Source organism: Clarias gariepinus, chromosome 15 (genome assembly GCF_024256425.1).
Source record: "Clarias gariepinus isolate MV-2021 ecotype Netherlands chromosome 15, CGAR_prim_01v2, whole genome shotgun sequence".
In the NCBI taxonomy this organism is placed as follows: domain Eukaryota; kingdom Metazoa; phylum Chordata; class Actinopteri; order Siluriformes; family Clariidae; genus Clarias; species Clarias gariepinus.
The window spans coordinates 20,758,145-20,775,195 of NC_071114.1; positions in this window are offsets into that span (position 1 = coordinate 20,758,145).

A 17,051-nucleotide genomic window follows, 5' to 3' on the forward strand; every position below is an offset into this window, starting at 1 on the left:
TGCCTCAGACAAACAACAACATAGACCTTTTTATTTCTACAACAGCATGTTTTTTTTTTTTTCAACAAAAATGAAGCAAAAACAAAAACAATACATTTGGATAATACTTAGTAAGTACAGCTTGCAACTCTGTTTAACATAGATGATTTTAAATACTCTTTTTCTGTTTGCTTTTATCAGTCTCTCACATTGTTGTGGAGGCATTTTGGTTCCTTCTTCTTTACAACATTGCCTCAGTTCATTGAGGTTTTTAGGTATTCATGCACATCTCTCTTAAAGTCCCACCAAAGCATTTCAATTGAGTTGAGAGTTGAAGTTGGGACTTGTACAAGGCCATCCTGACACTTAATTCCTTTTTTTTCCAGCCATTCTGATGTAGATTTACTGGTGTGCTTGGGATCATTATCCTGTTGCATTACCCAATTTCGTTCAAGAAACAGCTGACGGACAGATGGCATCACAATACTCTGGCATTACAGATGAGTTCATGATTGACTCAATGACCCAAATCATCACCCCACAACTACTGTGCTTGACAGTGGGTGTGAGGCATTTCTGTTGAAATGCTGTTTCATTTTTGCCAAACATGGTTCTAAGCATTAATCTCATTTGTCCTAGGAGTTTGCAGAAGTCTTTTGGTTTGTTTGGATGCAGTTTTGTGAATCTTATGCTTCCATGTTCTTTTTTCCCCCCCTGGCAACTCATTAAAAAAACCATACTTGTGCAGTCTTCTTCTAATTGTGCTTTTATGGACATTTACCTGTTTGACTCTTTGAGGTCTGTGGTTTCTGAGATGTACTGTAGCCCCTTTTTTTGTATTATTTTCTGAGAATTACACGGTCTGACCTTAGGGTAAATGTGGTGGGATGTCCAAGCCTGGGAAGCTTGCCAACAATTTTGAATGCTTTTCACTTATGAATAATCTTTTTCTCTGTAGACTGATTAACTCCAAATGGTTTTGAAATGCTTTTATTACTCTTTCCAAGCTGATGTGCATTAACAATTGCTTTTTAAGCCTATTGTATTTGTCAATCCCTCTTGGCATTGTGTTGACCAGACCAGCAAACTGCCAAAACTCCTGCTTTTATGGAGGTCTGCACCCCTGCTGATGATCAATTAATCAAGATTAGAATTTGGGATTAGGAATTCTGCATTTTAAAAAATTATATAAAATAAATAAATGCACAGTAAAAAAAAGTTATATTTTGTTCGTCTTCTGTTGTATATGCCTAATACTACTTATAAATACTGATTATTTATTCATTTATTTATTCATCATCTATACAGCATATAGGGCCACTTTTTACACAAAACCACACAGAATTAAAAGAGGAGGTACTTTTAAACATGACTGTATGTCTTTCTAAAGACATTCACTAATGTTTGGCTCTTTGACTCATCAATTAAATCTATATCCGATCCTTAAGGTATAATTAATTATTAATTTTTTATTAAGGTATAATTAATTATATTCCATTACTGTTTTTTTTATTATGCTTGCAGTACCCAAAATCATCTCCAGGGACTGTCTTGGAAATTTAAAAGGACTAATATAGTGTGTTAGCTGCAGATATATTTATTAATGTACGTAACTGGCTTTGTGACTGATTCTGTTTGCACATACTGCTGTGCGTTCATAATAAATAATGTCTTTGACGATTATGTGTGCCATGGAGTTCAGAGTGTCCCTACAGCACACCAGTGACATAACACGTGGTACACCAGCAGCATACTGGCGATATGACCAGCGCCTTGCTTGTTAGAAGTTCAGCCAAACCCCTAAGGGGCTAAACGCCAGGAAATAAGAGACACAAGTTGTTGCATCAATGTGCTCACGCATTATGGAAAATCTTTCCTTTTTTTTTCTCATATCATCCTGTGTGTAGCTTTTCATATACGTTCCATCATATTTATAGTAATTTAGAGCCTTAGCATAGTGGTGTTATAGCTTCATATCTCTCTCTCTCTCTATTTATTCTGATCATAGGAGAATGGAAGATGCCAGAAGGTCAGCATACACTGTTGTATGAGGTGTCTTGTCTGAAATACTCAAACTCTCCCATAAACATCATTTACACACTGTTAGTGTTACAATAATGTATTTATTGGAGTTTGTTTAACTACTTGTGGACTGTAGCTAAAATTTTACGAGAATCCTTTTTGGAAGGGATTAACAATTCTGATCACATAAAGAATTTGTAGGATTTGATATAAGTTGGTGCCTTTCACAAAATACAAATGTTAATCATGCTAAACTCCAATCTTAATCCTCCAAGTCATGTTGGGAAATTACATTTAAATTGGCAACAATAAAAAGTTTAAAAGTTTGCTTTTATCTTTTATACCACAACACCACAAACATTATAAACATGAACTAATTTGGTTTGGAAACCTGAAGAATGTTTTTCTATGTAAAAATAATAAGAATGCATGAAGGAATTCACTGGAAAAGGTTTATATTTTGAGCTCATTTAAGGTGAAATTTATCCCAGCAATTCACACATGTTGGAAAATGAAAGAATAAGAAACAAAGAGGATATATTATTTTCTCTTCCCTTATGAAAAAAAGAATGTGTACATACTGGCTTCATAAGCTACCCTGAGCTACCCATAAGCTACCCTAACACACATGATTTCATACCTAGGAGCATTTTATGGCCAGTTTACCTAGAGGAAAAGAAACCAAAGCATGTGGGAAAAAAACTTGTTTGGACACAAGAAGAAAATACAGAATTTGAGCAGACAGTAGTCAGAGCCCAGAAACATTCAGTACCTTAAATGAATAAGTAAGTCAATGTCCCAATTGTTTTGTACAGTAGCAACTGGACTTGCTTAAAGTTTTTAAAAACATTTTATCCGTCGTCCGAAAGTATTTGCTAGTTCTAACTGACTGGCTTAAAGTTGTGAAGTTATTGATACTGTACCTTGATAGTGACCTGCAGGCTGTTGTTCCTTTTCCGACCTTAATGTGTGTCATGTGCATCATCTGTATTCACTGTGATAATCCCTTTGAGTTGATCAAAGAACTGCATTGTAATGGTAGCAAAGTGAGTAAAGTGATAAGCAAACAAACAAACAAGCAAATAAACTTTTGTTCAACCAGATAGCTACCCACAAAAATGTAGACTTGTACTGTATTTCCCAGGGAAATATTTTCTACATCCAGAGTGCATTAATTATCACCAGTAATTATATTCATTTTCTAAGAAATGGCAAACAGTGAAATGTAATGAATAAAATAAGATAGGTTAAGATAAAACATTGTTCCAAAAAAAACTTATAAATAATTAACTTGTCTAATGATTATGTGCCATTTAATGTCAGTTGTTGAAAAAGCTGCAAACAGATACCATAAGGACCCAACATCTGGTGCTTAGAACTTGAATTCTTAACGGTGCTGGTTAATTTAAATTAATTAGATTAATAAGATTAATTTCATATTTTTTTGGCTGAGATAGTGTAACCTCCCTGTAGTCTTCTTCAGCACATCCCAAAGACTTTCAACATTTCAACAATCCTTAGCAAATTACAGCCTTTTCCCCCCAATTACAGTAGTTTCACTAAGAAATGGTTTTCGTTGTCTATAAAGCTTTTTAGTCACAATCCTACTAAATTGTAATGTATGAACTGTATGAAAAGTTTTTTTTTATTTTTTATTATACATACTGTATAATCTACTTTCAATCAATCAATTAATCTCTGAATATGGGCGTTCCTCACACTTTTCTGACCAAATGCTTCCCCATAAAGTTGACGGTTCAGCACAATTTTTTCCATCTTTGGACAGTTCTTAACTAGTTCCAGTAATTTCAGCAACATCCTTAGTTGTTTTCTTTCCTTTATGCAGGTCAAGAATTTTAAACTTCAGAAATACAGTAACATCTTTACTATTATCACAGAACACATCTTCTGAAAATATTCTTTAAGAAATGCTCCCTTCATTAGTAAGGGTTAAAAGAATTGTTGCCAGCTCAAACAAATATAATAAAGGGGTATCTAATACAAAATAATTTCTACAGTAGCATACTTGTTAGATTGTGGATTCTCTATAATGCTATAATGCTCTAAGGTTAAGAATTAATTAAATAAAAGAAAATTGCTTAAGAATGAAAATCATGTAATTGCTGACATTGTAAAGTTTCATGTAAAGAGACATTTGTTTAAAATTCTACTTTCCAGTGTCATCACTTTGTAGCTGTCAGAAATCTTCCACAAAAGAACCGTCTTCAAGATAAAGAACTTTGCACTTTCTGCTTTCTCTGCAACATGCAAAGCTGTGTGTGTTTTCCCCCTCTTTTTTTTTTACTTTAGCATTAAGAAAGGCTAATGAGGAGATGAATTTATAATTTGACAATGTAAGTCATAACATGAACTTAACTTGTCAAAATTTTACAACATTAAATGTAACTATTAATGTAAACAGTTAAAAAGTAATAAAAAAAATACAGAACTAAACTCCATAATTTAATAAAGAGAAAAAATGCTGTGATAGAAAAGAATAAAACACTTACAGTAAGGACATGCTGTAGTGTGAAAATATGCTTCACTGTCTGGGAATTATTCTCATTCAACAGCAAATGCTTTATTGTTTACTTGTCACCTGTGTGACCATGCTGCATACATGGTATGAAAAAAATGCTCTGCAGATAGGTCAGGTATTAAATATCCATTTAAGAATGATTATGCCTTTCAGAAACAACCATCTAAGTTCTTGGTTAGCACCTTTCAAAATTCAGCCTATTGTTCACTATACCGAGACAGGCTTTTGTAAGCCCTTCTGTAACATTTGAATTTAAATCCAGTGCTTTAACTGGTGCCAAGCTGAGGGCTTTAACCAAACACATTTCCACACAACACTAAATGACACAGCTCATTTACGGATCCTACTGTAGTTAAGGCTGCGTAAATGTCTGCCATTTATGGACTCAGTGTGCATGTATTATTGTTGAAAAATTAACAACAGAGCAATGAGTATCCATTGATAAGTTGTACACAAATGATTCAGTTGGCTGAGCGGTCATTGTTATAAACCAGCACAATGATTAGAAGGATCAGGTGGTGATAGAATGGGTAAAGAAATATTTTTAGCAATAATTGAAATATACCATGTTATCTTTTCTGTAATTCATCACACAATGTTTGGTGTCTTTTTTTATTTAGCATGAAAGGGGCCTGAGGCTTCTCTGTTGACCCCTAACAAAACTATAGCATACGTTACTATTATAAGCATCCTAGATTGTAAAATACCAAAAGTACACATGGATGTCAATATTTTTTCTCCGTTAATATAGAATAAAAATATAAATATTATACTTATATACTTCTAAAGACAATTTGTTTGGACAAAGGCTATACACCTAGTAATGACTGTAAATTATTAACCATAGGAGATATTTTGGGTCTGCTTAATATTTATTGCACACAATACTGTATATTCTTAGTAAGATTTATCATGAGATCACATAATATACTAAAATAGAGTGGAACATGCAGTATAAGTTTTAGTGTATTTCATGAACTGAGTTGGAAATTTAAAATAAAGTATACACCCACTCACTTAAACTCTAGAGACTGTTGTATTATTGAAAAGTTGATTTATGTCAGTAATTCAATTAAAAAAGTTTCAATTCAATTCAATTCAATTTTATTTATATAGCTCTTTTAACAATAGTCATTGTCCCAAAGCAGCTTCACAAAAAAAAATTAAAGATTTTTTTTTTTTTTTTAGAATAAAAGAAAAGAAAATATTTGGAAGTGTGTATGTGTGAGAAAAATGTGTCTAGATAATAATGAAATGAATGAATGTTGAATGAAATGTCTCTGATGAGCAAGCCAAGGGTGACGGCGACAGTGGCAAGGAAAAACTCCCTGAGATGGCAATGGGAAGAAACCTTGAGAGGAACCAGACTCAACAGGGAACCCATCCTCATCTGGGTGATAACAGATAGAAATAACATCAAGTGTGTTGTGCAGGTGAAAGTTCAATATATCAGAAGTTGTGTAGATTCAGTTCAGCAGTAGGTGCAGAGGGCAGATGGGGTCAGATCACTGGAAGCACAGGAGCAGGATGTGTAGCTCCAGCCATCATAAAGCAGAATCTAGCTGGAGCAGGTCCTTCTCAAGATGCCTTAGAAACCTCGCAGGGTTGGCCTTTGTCTACTGAAGCTGGCACAATCTCCAGATGTCTCAGGATGGGTAGAAAAATACAGAAAAGATGGAGAGAATTAACGTAGTTGCCATTTAGGATAGGTGTACTGGAGTATGAGGTTATGGGATGAGTTACGCGTATGCCAGATTAAAGAGATGCGTCTTGAGCCTACTTTTGAATTGGGAAACCGTGTCTGCTCCCCGAACAGTGTCTGGAAGGCTATTCCAAAGCTTTGGAGCCAAATATGAAAATGCCCTGCCCCCTTTTGTAGATTTTAAAATTCTGGGAATTACCAGAAGTCCGGAGTTTTGTGATCTTAAGGGACGTGGTGGATTATAGCGTATCAGAAGACTGGTTAGGTATGAGGGAGCTAAACCATTTAAAGCCTTGTATGTAAGTAGTACTATTTTGTAATTAATTCTAAATTGAACAGGTAGCCAGTGCAGGGATGATAATATAGGTGTTATATGATCATATTTTCTGGATCTAGTGAGAACCCTGGCAGCTGCATAAATAAAAGTTAAATTAATATATTATATAGTAGATTCATTACTCACAGACTGATCAATTTCAAGTGTTTATTTCTCAAATTTGGTTAATATGGCTTACAGATAATGAATACCCAAAATTAAAATTGTGAAAAAGTTCAATATTGGAAAATAATGATGTCATACCCTAATCAGCTAATTAACTTAAAACACCTGCACAGGTTTCCTGAACCTTTAAATGGTCTTTCAGTCTGGGACACAATCATGGGGATGATCCCTGACTTGACAGTTGACACCCTGCACAGAAAAAGGTGCACAAGGACATGGGCTATAACCGTTGAATTCCTTGTGCCAAGCCACTCTTGAACCATAGACAACGTCAGAGATGTCTTACCTGAGCTAAGGACAAAAATGATTGGACTGTTGCTCAGTGGGTCCTCTTTTCAGATAAAAGTAAATTTTTAATTTTATTTGAAAATCAATGTCCCAGAGTCTGGAGGAAGAAAAGAGAGACACAGAATCCAAGTTGCAGGAGGTCCAGTGTAAGGTTTGCACAGTCAGTGCTGGTTTGGGGAGCCATGTGATCTGCTGGTGTTGGTCCATTGTGTTTTATCAGGTCCAAGGTCAGCGCTGCCATCTACCAGGAAGTTTTAGAGCGCCAGTTTTACCAGTTTTATGGAGAAATTTATTTTCCAGAAGGACTTGGAACCCACACTGCCAAAAGCACTAATACCTAATTAAAGGAGCATGGTATCCCTGTGCTTCATTGGCCAGCAAACACACCCGACCTAAACCCCATAGAGAATGGTGTAAGTCACCAGACCCAACAATGCAAAAGAGCTGAAGGCTGCTATCAGAGCAAGCTGGGCTTTATACCACCTCAGCAATGGCACAGACTGATCGCCTCCAAGCTACGCCACGTTGCTCAAAGCAATTTTTTTCCCCTTTCTAAAAAACAATTAACATGAACCACTTGGCCTGTAAGGGGTCTAGTGACACCCATGTTGTCAGTGAGTTTGGAGTTTTGTGAGTTCTGCCTTGCTTCAATACTGTATTTGTCACCACATAATGATTAAATTTTTTCTCTACTGCTCTTAGTAAAAAAGCAACCACACTGTTTAAGAATTTGTTTGACAAATATCCACTTGAAAAAGTACATTATTCATCCAATAAAGCAAACTATTGATAACAGGCTTAGTTTAAACTCTATACTATATAGATATATTGAAACACATGGTTACGATTATATGGTTTGGATGCCTAAGGAATTATTAAGTTAGCTTATGCCCTGAACAGCTTGAACAGCCATTCCAAATGTTAAGAATTTTTTTTGTTCACTGAAAAAGATTTACAACAGAAAGTCTTTTAAGGCTCCAGATTGTACTTTATTAGCCTTAAAGCTAATAAAGCCTTAGGCTGCCCCACAATGCTGTTTCCAAACCTAAATGCTGTATCCCAATATAAAAAGTGTCTGACAGGTTCTATTTTTATTTTCCTGTTGTATGTCAAATTTTATGCAGACAAACTGTAAATGCAATCAGTCTTGATTAACCACAGTTGAATGTTGCTTCCATAAATTACTTTCAGTGCACGTACTCACGTTCTACTGAACTGTGTGTGTGTGTGTGTGTGTGTGTGTGTGTGTGTGTGTGTGTGTGTCTGAAACTGAAAGACTTTTTTTTTTTTTTTAGTGCAACAAGCTCCAAACAACACTTGGCAGGTAAGGAATACAGCAGATGAAGTAACAGCATCTGCTGTCATGTAAATGATTTAGTATTCACAGCCAACTCTGCTTATATCATTCCCATTCTACTCTGCTTTTTCATCTGAAAAAAGTATTATTAGGTCTGCAACTTCTCTTCAGCATTCATGTCAGGTGTGAGTTGGTGTCACAGATTGTAAACTGGGTCTGGTGGTCTCTTAAAAATTCTTTTGGGCCTTTCTGCTAACACCTGAACGCTAACTTGAGTGGTCTTATTGGTAGAGATTGGCAGTTACTGTATTAGCTGGCTGAATCTGAAGCGTATTCTCTTGTTTCCTTGCAGCAGCTGCAATTAGGGCCATTCTTTATTAAATGCTCCTTTTTCTGGCTTTCACACAGGACTAGCACAATTCAATACATGGGCACTAATAAATACACTTTATTACTTTCCGCTCTGTTATGTCTCATACATTTATGTGGTACTTATTTTTTTTTTTTTATACTCATATGCCGAGTGTGCTCAGTAAAATAAGATTATTTGAAGTGTGACCAATTGTATTGAATAAACCTGGAAACTTGTATAAAGATTCAGATGTAACATTCTGGACAAAACTAAATATATATAGTATGTTATGGCTATAAGCTGATGCAAAAATGTTCAGCTGATTTCTAAACTCATGGCTATAACTAGTTATGAGTACACTGGAGTTTATATCTTTATATCTTATATGTTTTTTTTTGTTTTTTTGTTTTGCATGACATCCTAGGACATAGGTCTTTTTTTTTCCATTGAGAAATCTTGAATTGATGATGGTAGTGTTAAACCACTCCAACAGATCCCACAGACCTTCAGTGGGCTTAAGGTCAGAACTCTGTGGGATCCAATGCATGTTGGAAAGAAAACATCCTTAGGCAGAACCACTCTTTCACAATTTGAGCCTGATTTATCATGGCATTGTTGTCCTGTAATTTGCCTATGCCATCATTAAATTATTAAATGCCTTAATGGGATACCCTGGTCAGTTAACAAATTCATGTAGTCAGCTGACTTCACTTTTTTGCCACACAACCTTGCTGAGCCTAGATGTGACCAATTGAAGCAACCTCAGCAATTGAGGCTTGTTTATGTTGGGTATGAAGGATGGGTGCTCTAACACCCCGAACATATAACCAGCCCACAGACACAATACAAATCTGCAGATTTTAATGTAATATTCCAACATACACCAACAATTTTCCCACAAATATTATAGCAATTGCATCGTATTCTATGTTTGTGGGAAAATGGTTGGTGTGTTTATTACTTATGTCTTTTTTTCTTGTAAGTTAAATGTTAACAGATATGACACTGGAATAGAATAAGTCTGGATAATTTTTTTCCCCTAGTTGAAGCCATTTTGTTCTAATTATTTTCACTATCCAGTGGCCACAAAGCTGTTTTGTCATCACGTTGTGTTTGTGTCATTGTTCTCATCATTGTCTATACCACTTTATCCTGTATACAGGGGTCACTGAGCTATCAGGAGACTTAGGGCACAAGGCAAGGTACAACCCGGGCAGGATACACACACACACACACGCACACACTCATTCACACACTATAGGTCATTAGGAAAAGCCAGTTACCCTCATCTGCATGTGTTTGGACTGTGGGGTTAAAATGGAGTAGCCGGAGGAAACCCACCAAGCAATTCTTAACCCAATTCCAATAATTTCATCTCCTAAGTGGTTTTCTTTGCTTGATGCAGGCCAATAAATCGACCCTTTTAAAACACAGTAACATCTTTTCCATGACCATGGAATAGTTTTTCTGACATGGTTGTTTAATGAGAAGCTACTCATCACATCACTTAGCATTGCAGAGGCTTGGTGGTTGGCCATGTCACATCACACCTCTAGAATAGGGGGTTCAAATCTCACCACTGGTGTGTATGTGGTGAAGTTTGCAAGTTCTCCCTGTGCTTTGTTCATCCAAGTTTCATCCAAGTGCTCCATTTAACTCCCACAGTTCAAAGGCATGTGTTGTAAACTGATTGGTGGTTCCAAGTTGCCCATATTGTGTGGTTGTGAGTGTTCATAACCACAGTGCTGCCAAATCATCTATATTTTACTTTTTTTTTTCTCAAAATAATTTCAAATTGCAAGACATTCCACCCAACTGTCCTGTAAATGTCTTTCCCTAAAAACATATTCAACATTAAAATGAACAGTTTATTGTTTATATCATACAAAGGCTAGATTTTACTAAGATAAATTGTGCAAAGTTATGTATTTTGAATTAGATGAAGACTTATTTTCATAAATGAATGTGACTTTCTTAGTAACATAAAATTGATAGCAATCTACTTGCAGAAATTGATTTTGATATAATTGGTTTAAAAATACCATATTCACCTGAAGTGTCTTGTTCAATATTGCTGCTATATAACAGTACTCATAAAACCTAAAAACTTTAAACCATTTTAAAATACTCTAGGTGTTTCCTTAACCTGATAATTGAACCACTGTCCTGCCACTGCAGTGTTATATGCCATTTAATATTCTCTTTTTTGAAAATGTGCGGTTGTAAGCAGATACCATGATTTACATGATTTAATTCAAACAGTTCGTTGGATGGTTTCAAAATATGACCATTTGTTATGGTATGTGAAAGTCAGATTCATATGACAGTTGGATTGTACCACTACAAAGCCTTATTGCAGCTGCTCACTCGTATCATTACCTTGTTCTGCCAAATGCCTCACTTTATTCAATTTTTCTCAAAATGGACAGCCATTTCAGGGGCAATTGTGTTTCAAATGTTTTGCATGGATACTACAGTGGCTGCTGGAGAGAAGTACAAATTGTACTGCGTGTAGGCCATTTCCTACCGAGCCTTATTGATTGCACTAAAAAATGGCTGAAAATTCTGCACATAACAATACAGTCCTGGCAGTGCTACTGTAGGTTATTTGTCGAAGCAAATCCATATAGAAAACCTGTATTACATTCCTGCCTGTTGTTAGTTTTCTTAATTAAATTCATTTTGCATATGGGTTATTAAGTTATTGTTTTAAAAATGATGGCATCATAATGAAAGCGCTAATGACTTACTATAAATACTGACATGAAATATTACTATGAAATAATCATGTTGATAGTAACAGATGCTAGATATTTGTGCTAGAACCTTTACAAAGACTTTTTCATGCTTTGAGCCTCACAGATGTTAAATGGACTAAGCAGATATTTAAACTGCCTCATAAACCTTTCAGCCGACAGCAGCCAATTAAGGCAGATATTAACAAAGTTTCTCAGTTGAATTGTAATAAGCCGGCATCCTAACACAATTATTTTCGTCCACCTTCAATCAAATCTAGAGTTCTTTATACAGGGGCCTTGCTACATTTAATAGGGTTCTTCTTCAATAACGACCCATACATAAGAAGTGTAATTATGAGTTTGCATCAATTTATCAAAGTTTGGATTCACCCCTGCCCATGATTCTGGCACTCACTGAAGATAAATGAATGACTGAATAAACAAATAAATGTCGTATTTTAAGCATTTTTAAAAAATTGAGGAAAGTGAAAAAAGATACCCCTTAAAATGTAATAATGCAAGGATGTCATGCTGAACTTATAGTGGTCCAGCATGAATTTAAAAGCCAGTCAGCATGATATTTTTGGATGTTGCCCTGGAGGCTCTTGGGTTCAGTGCTTTGATACACTTACACCGCTTTAACATCTATTAAGGTGGCACGTAATAATAATTACATGTAAGTGGAAGGGGTATGTTAAGGATAGTTCTCACTACAAATAGAATTTGCAACAATTGGGCTACAGACGTAAGCGCATTTAGATCTACTGTTAATAGTATATAGTTTATGAAAGTTATTATTATTATTATTATTATTAGTCACTCATACCAGAGGGCAGACCAGAATTTCTCACCTCATATATTAATTTCATAAATGCACATGATACGTTACAAGACATTCTTTACCTCCTTTCTGAAAATATCTTTCACTTCAACCACAGTTCCACCTCAAGCATGGTTTCCTGCTTGCATGGAGGTTACGCTAAACAGTTCATGCCCCTTTTTGAAATGGGAATGTCGACCATCCCGTCCACAAACTGACTACCACTCTTTGTTCGCTGGCAGCCTTCTCATTTTCCGACACTCTGAAATGGCCTGCAGTTGTGCTTTTCCTGGCAAGCCTTTTCCTCCTGTAATGTCTCTCAGTGGAAAGCACAATTCTCTCTGGGAAAAAGCAAGAGTAAGTAAGTGAGAGCAAAGTAAAGGCGGGCCTTTAATTTGTTTCTGCGGAATCTAATACTTTCTGGAGTTCCCGCAGCCGATGACACGCGGCCCTAATCTAAACCAGACCAGTGGTCTAACATCACCTCCATAGCCACAGGGAGAGAAGAAGTGAGCTTTGCACAACCAGTGCTCTGAATTGTCTCTTCTCTAAACTGAGCTCTTATCCCTCTATCCCACCTCACCTTCTCCTTTCCTCTACTCCTTCTCTTTCTAAACATAAAGTCCTTTATATTTGCCCAAGGAAGTCAACTGAATAGGAAAAGTATTTATTGGCAAAAGGGCACTTAGGCACAGCATGTCTCTCCTGCAGTTGTTGAACTAAAAACAGATGACGTTAAAAAATAAAAGAAAGAAAAAAGAGCCGAGCTGGATTAGAACCAGGTACCGAGGATGTGAGCGGGCGTTTCCTGTTTGCATTAATTCACTAAAGAAACATCCATTTGATGGACAAAGACATGGTTTCTGTTTTAAATAAAAATAATCTGGACAAAATGTTCACGATCAACATATATCCAAATGCTCCTTCATTCTTTGAAAGACATTTTGTATGCTCTAATTCTTTGAACTTTCTGGCACCCTTGTTTTTTTCATTAATATTCCATTCATATACTGCACAACAGCTGGCCTACATCACACTTCATTGTGGGATGAATTCAAGCATAATAGTGTAAATGTGTTGCATTACATAGACAACCCCAGTTTTGTTCATCAGACCGTAAGTACTCAAAACATTATTTATGACCATTCATAGTTGAAATGTGTGTGGTGACCTAGGAAAACCACACAGTGAAATTTAAACATTTTTCTTTTACATGTATTCAATCACGTAATGGAAAGGAAATGATGTCATTTTAAACCTTGTTTACCCTCAAAAGAGAAAAGGCAAAAAAAAACAAACTGCATGTAAATATTTCATTTTAGAATGACTGAATGACATCCAACTTACAATCTTTACATTAATAACTTAATCTACTAAAACAGCATTGCTGCCAATATTTTAAAGAATTGAAAGAATTTTAAATACACTTATCTGTGGAAATGAGTCTTCCCATCAGTCTGTCTACTGTCGCCTGAGGAATTCACTGGCTATGTTTAAACAGTCTCATCATTGTCTCATCATCTCTCTGTTTTGATGATGATGATGATGTGATGGTGCAGGATCAGTGCTGACTTTTTCTGATTACAAACAGGATTGATTGGGCTCTTGTCCTTTTTTGCCGTTGCATGTAATTAGCTTAAAATTAGGCAGACATCATGATTTCCTTGAATTGTGAGAAAAGCACTCTCGGCTGGGTAGCATTTTCAGGCAGACTGACTGCATTTACTACTGCATTTGTTACATTGGATTTTTCTCTGATGTGATCTCTGCAGGCAAACAGCCAACTGAGACAGCGGAAAGTAGCTTAAATAAAAACATTTCCATACCATTATGGTAAAAATGTTTTCTTTAATAAGTCTACTATAGATCGGGCCAGCACCATATAAATAGTAATTCATATAGAATCCAGCCTCTGGAAAGCTGAAAAAGTATTAGACATTATAATGACTCAAATTCCAAGATTTCTTTTAGGTAAAGATGCTGCCTGATTTGTCAGGTATCTTTAAAATACATAAATAGTGAGGCAGCTGTCTACCAAATGAAACTCTGATACCATCTATAACACAAAATGACATAATATCAGCTAAATTACCTGTCTGGATGTCAAAATGGTGCCAAAGAATGTAAAAGCATCTACCTTTTCCAACAGATGAAGTAACAAGCCATTGTCCAGGTGTTGGAATATTACCTTCTGCTGGTTTGTATGGATGTTTAGCTGCACAGTTAAACTTTTATGGAATGGAATTTTGTGACTTATAATCAACACCTCAGGAGACTGTTCATTAAGACTTTTACTGCTTCTCATTATTTATAACGGCCAGTTTCACTTTATTTCATCAGACACAGACACAAAGCACAATGTATACACACACACACACACACACGCACACACGCACGGACACACAGACACACACTATTACTGTACTTTATTTGTGACATTTCAACATATAGACTTGTGCCATTTTTTTTTTCACTTTTAGTCATTTTGGCAAATTATTTTTTCTCTGCTACACAAGGTTGAAATTGCTTAATTTATAAACCCTATTTTAGGGTTAAACAGACATTATACAGACATTATACAGTTCATACGTGTACCATGATAGGGAGCTGTCTCATGTACCAAAGTGAAACTAAACCTGGGAGTATATATGACAACTGTTTTTTTTCTGTTTTAACATAGGTGAACAGTTTGTGTTATCATATGCACATCTTACTCCAACCTTTTTCCTGTAATATCTGTCAGTAAAAAGCAAATTTTTTCAAAGTGAGCAAGATAAAGATTTTTTCTGTGGCGACCTGGGGCCTAAGAAAAAAAATCTGCCATCTTGAGCGGTAATATAATAGTTTCAAGCTCAATAAGTTAACTTCAATAAGTTTAGCCAAGTCTTAAATGGTTTTCTACACACATTATAGCATAGCTGTGTTGTAAAACCCATGTAGTACCTTATACACAAAAGGGGCAAGAGAATATTTGAGATTTAGGAAGAAATTTACCATAATCAGTGTCTATTGGGAATCTTCTATACAGGTCCTACATACAGTATATACTTTTTTTACATTTAAACAGAAATACATAATATAATACATCAAAATAGGCATTAGCAATACCATATGTTATTTATGGTACATATATGTTTTGTATATCATTTATTCCACATTTTGAATACATTCCAAATTTGTAGCTTAAGTTGTTAAATTATTTGCTCATGTTAAATTACTTGTTGATGTACAGTATATCCATGCCCTATGAGAGAGAGCAGTCACTGTCAGGTCAGAATCCTGTCAGGGTAGGATCTTGTTCTTTTAGCTCTTTTATGAATCTTTCTTTGCCTGTCCCCATAGAGATGTTTCTGTCGACCAGGTGCCTCAGTTCATTTCCAACCTGTCTTCAGAGTCTGTCCATATTGAGCAATTGAGACGACTTATCGTTACCCATCTCACTGTGCTTTATTAAGCAGTACTTCAGCAATCTGCATTCGTTTGTCAACAAGCCTCCCTTTTATTCGCATTTTTGAAAATTAATTTGAGCCAAATTGAACCTCTCTTTTTATCGCTTCTGTTTAAACCTTTCAGGTCAACTTTGTGACTTCTTTTTCCTTAGGTTGCATGGGACCAAATTCCTACCTGAAGGGCAATACTAGTTAACAAGTGTTATGATGCATATAACCAGCATGGCATTAAATGCATTTATTCTAATAGTGATGGGTATAGAGGAGGGGGATTCATTGAGGCATCCTCTCAGATGATTTCGAGGGATTTGAAAATAGGGTGAAGGGATGTAAATGAGTTTCCGAGAAGGGATGAGAGGCAGCAGGGGGTTAGACGCCTACTGTGTCCCCTATAATTTCTCCTCTCCCCATTTCTCCAATCCTGTTTGATCGAGCGCCAGCTCCAGCTTCGGGCTTCACTGTTATTTTCTAGCAGGGGACACAGTGATTTCATACATGACATTCTGAATGCACTACCCCAATCAGATAGCCGTCCACAGCTTCCCTGTTTCTCCTGCAATTCTCCTAAAAGCTACTGCATTCTGCCACTCTGCAGAGGGGAAAATAAGGTTCTGTTCGAGCTGACATCCAATCGCATCGCAGTCCCTGAGGCAGCGAGTGCAGTCTATGAATAATTGGAGGGATAATTGAATGTTATTAGATGGAGCACCAGAAGACCTGATTTGCTGTGGTTCGAGGGAAAGAGAGAGCCAGGAAGGCCATTCCAGGTCAACAGATAAAGCATCTTACAGAGCTTGTCTGTTCAAATATCACCCATGTTGCTTGTCAAATGTTATTTTATAAATCAACATAAAGCCATACAGTATGTTATGTGTTAAACCCTGTAAAGCAATAAAACGTACAATGTATTCTATATACTGTACAGTATGTACTTTGTGATTGCTCTTTTCCTAGGTTTTATGATTTGTCAAATATTTTATTTGTTTTAGATAGTTTTTATGAATTTTAGATCACATAACACTCATTCTAATCCTGCCAAAAGGTAAGGATAAAAAAAACAAGTAAACAACTAATCTTTAACTAGATAACATACGAACTGTTTCCATAAGGTTTGCACCATTGCTTACTACATCACTATGAACTGGGCTGAAAGGGGAGCCAAGAATCTGCTGCATATAATTTTAACTAATCAGTCACCGGCGGCACGGTGGTAAAGTGGTTAGCACTATCGCCTTGCACCTCCAGGGTCCAGGTTTTATTCCCGGCCAGGTTCGATTCCCATCACTGTGTGCATGGAATTTGCATGTTCTCCCTGTGCACACCCCCGTTGGTGGGTTTCCTCCGAGTACTCCAGTTTCTTCCC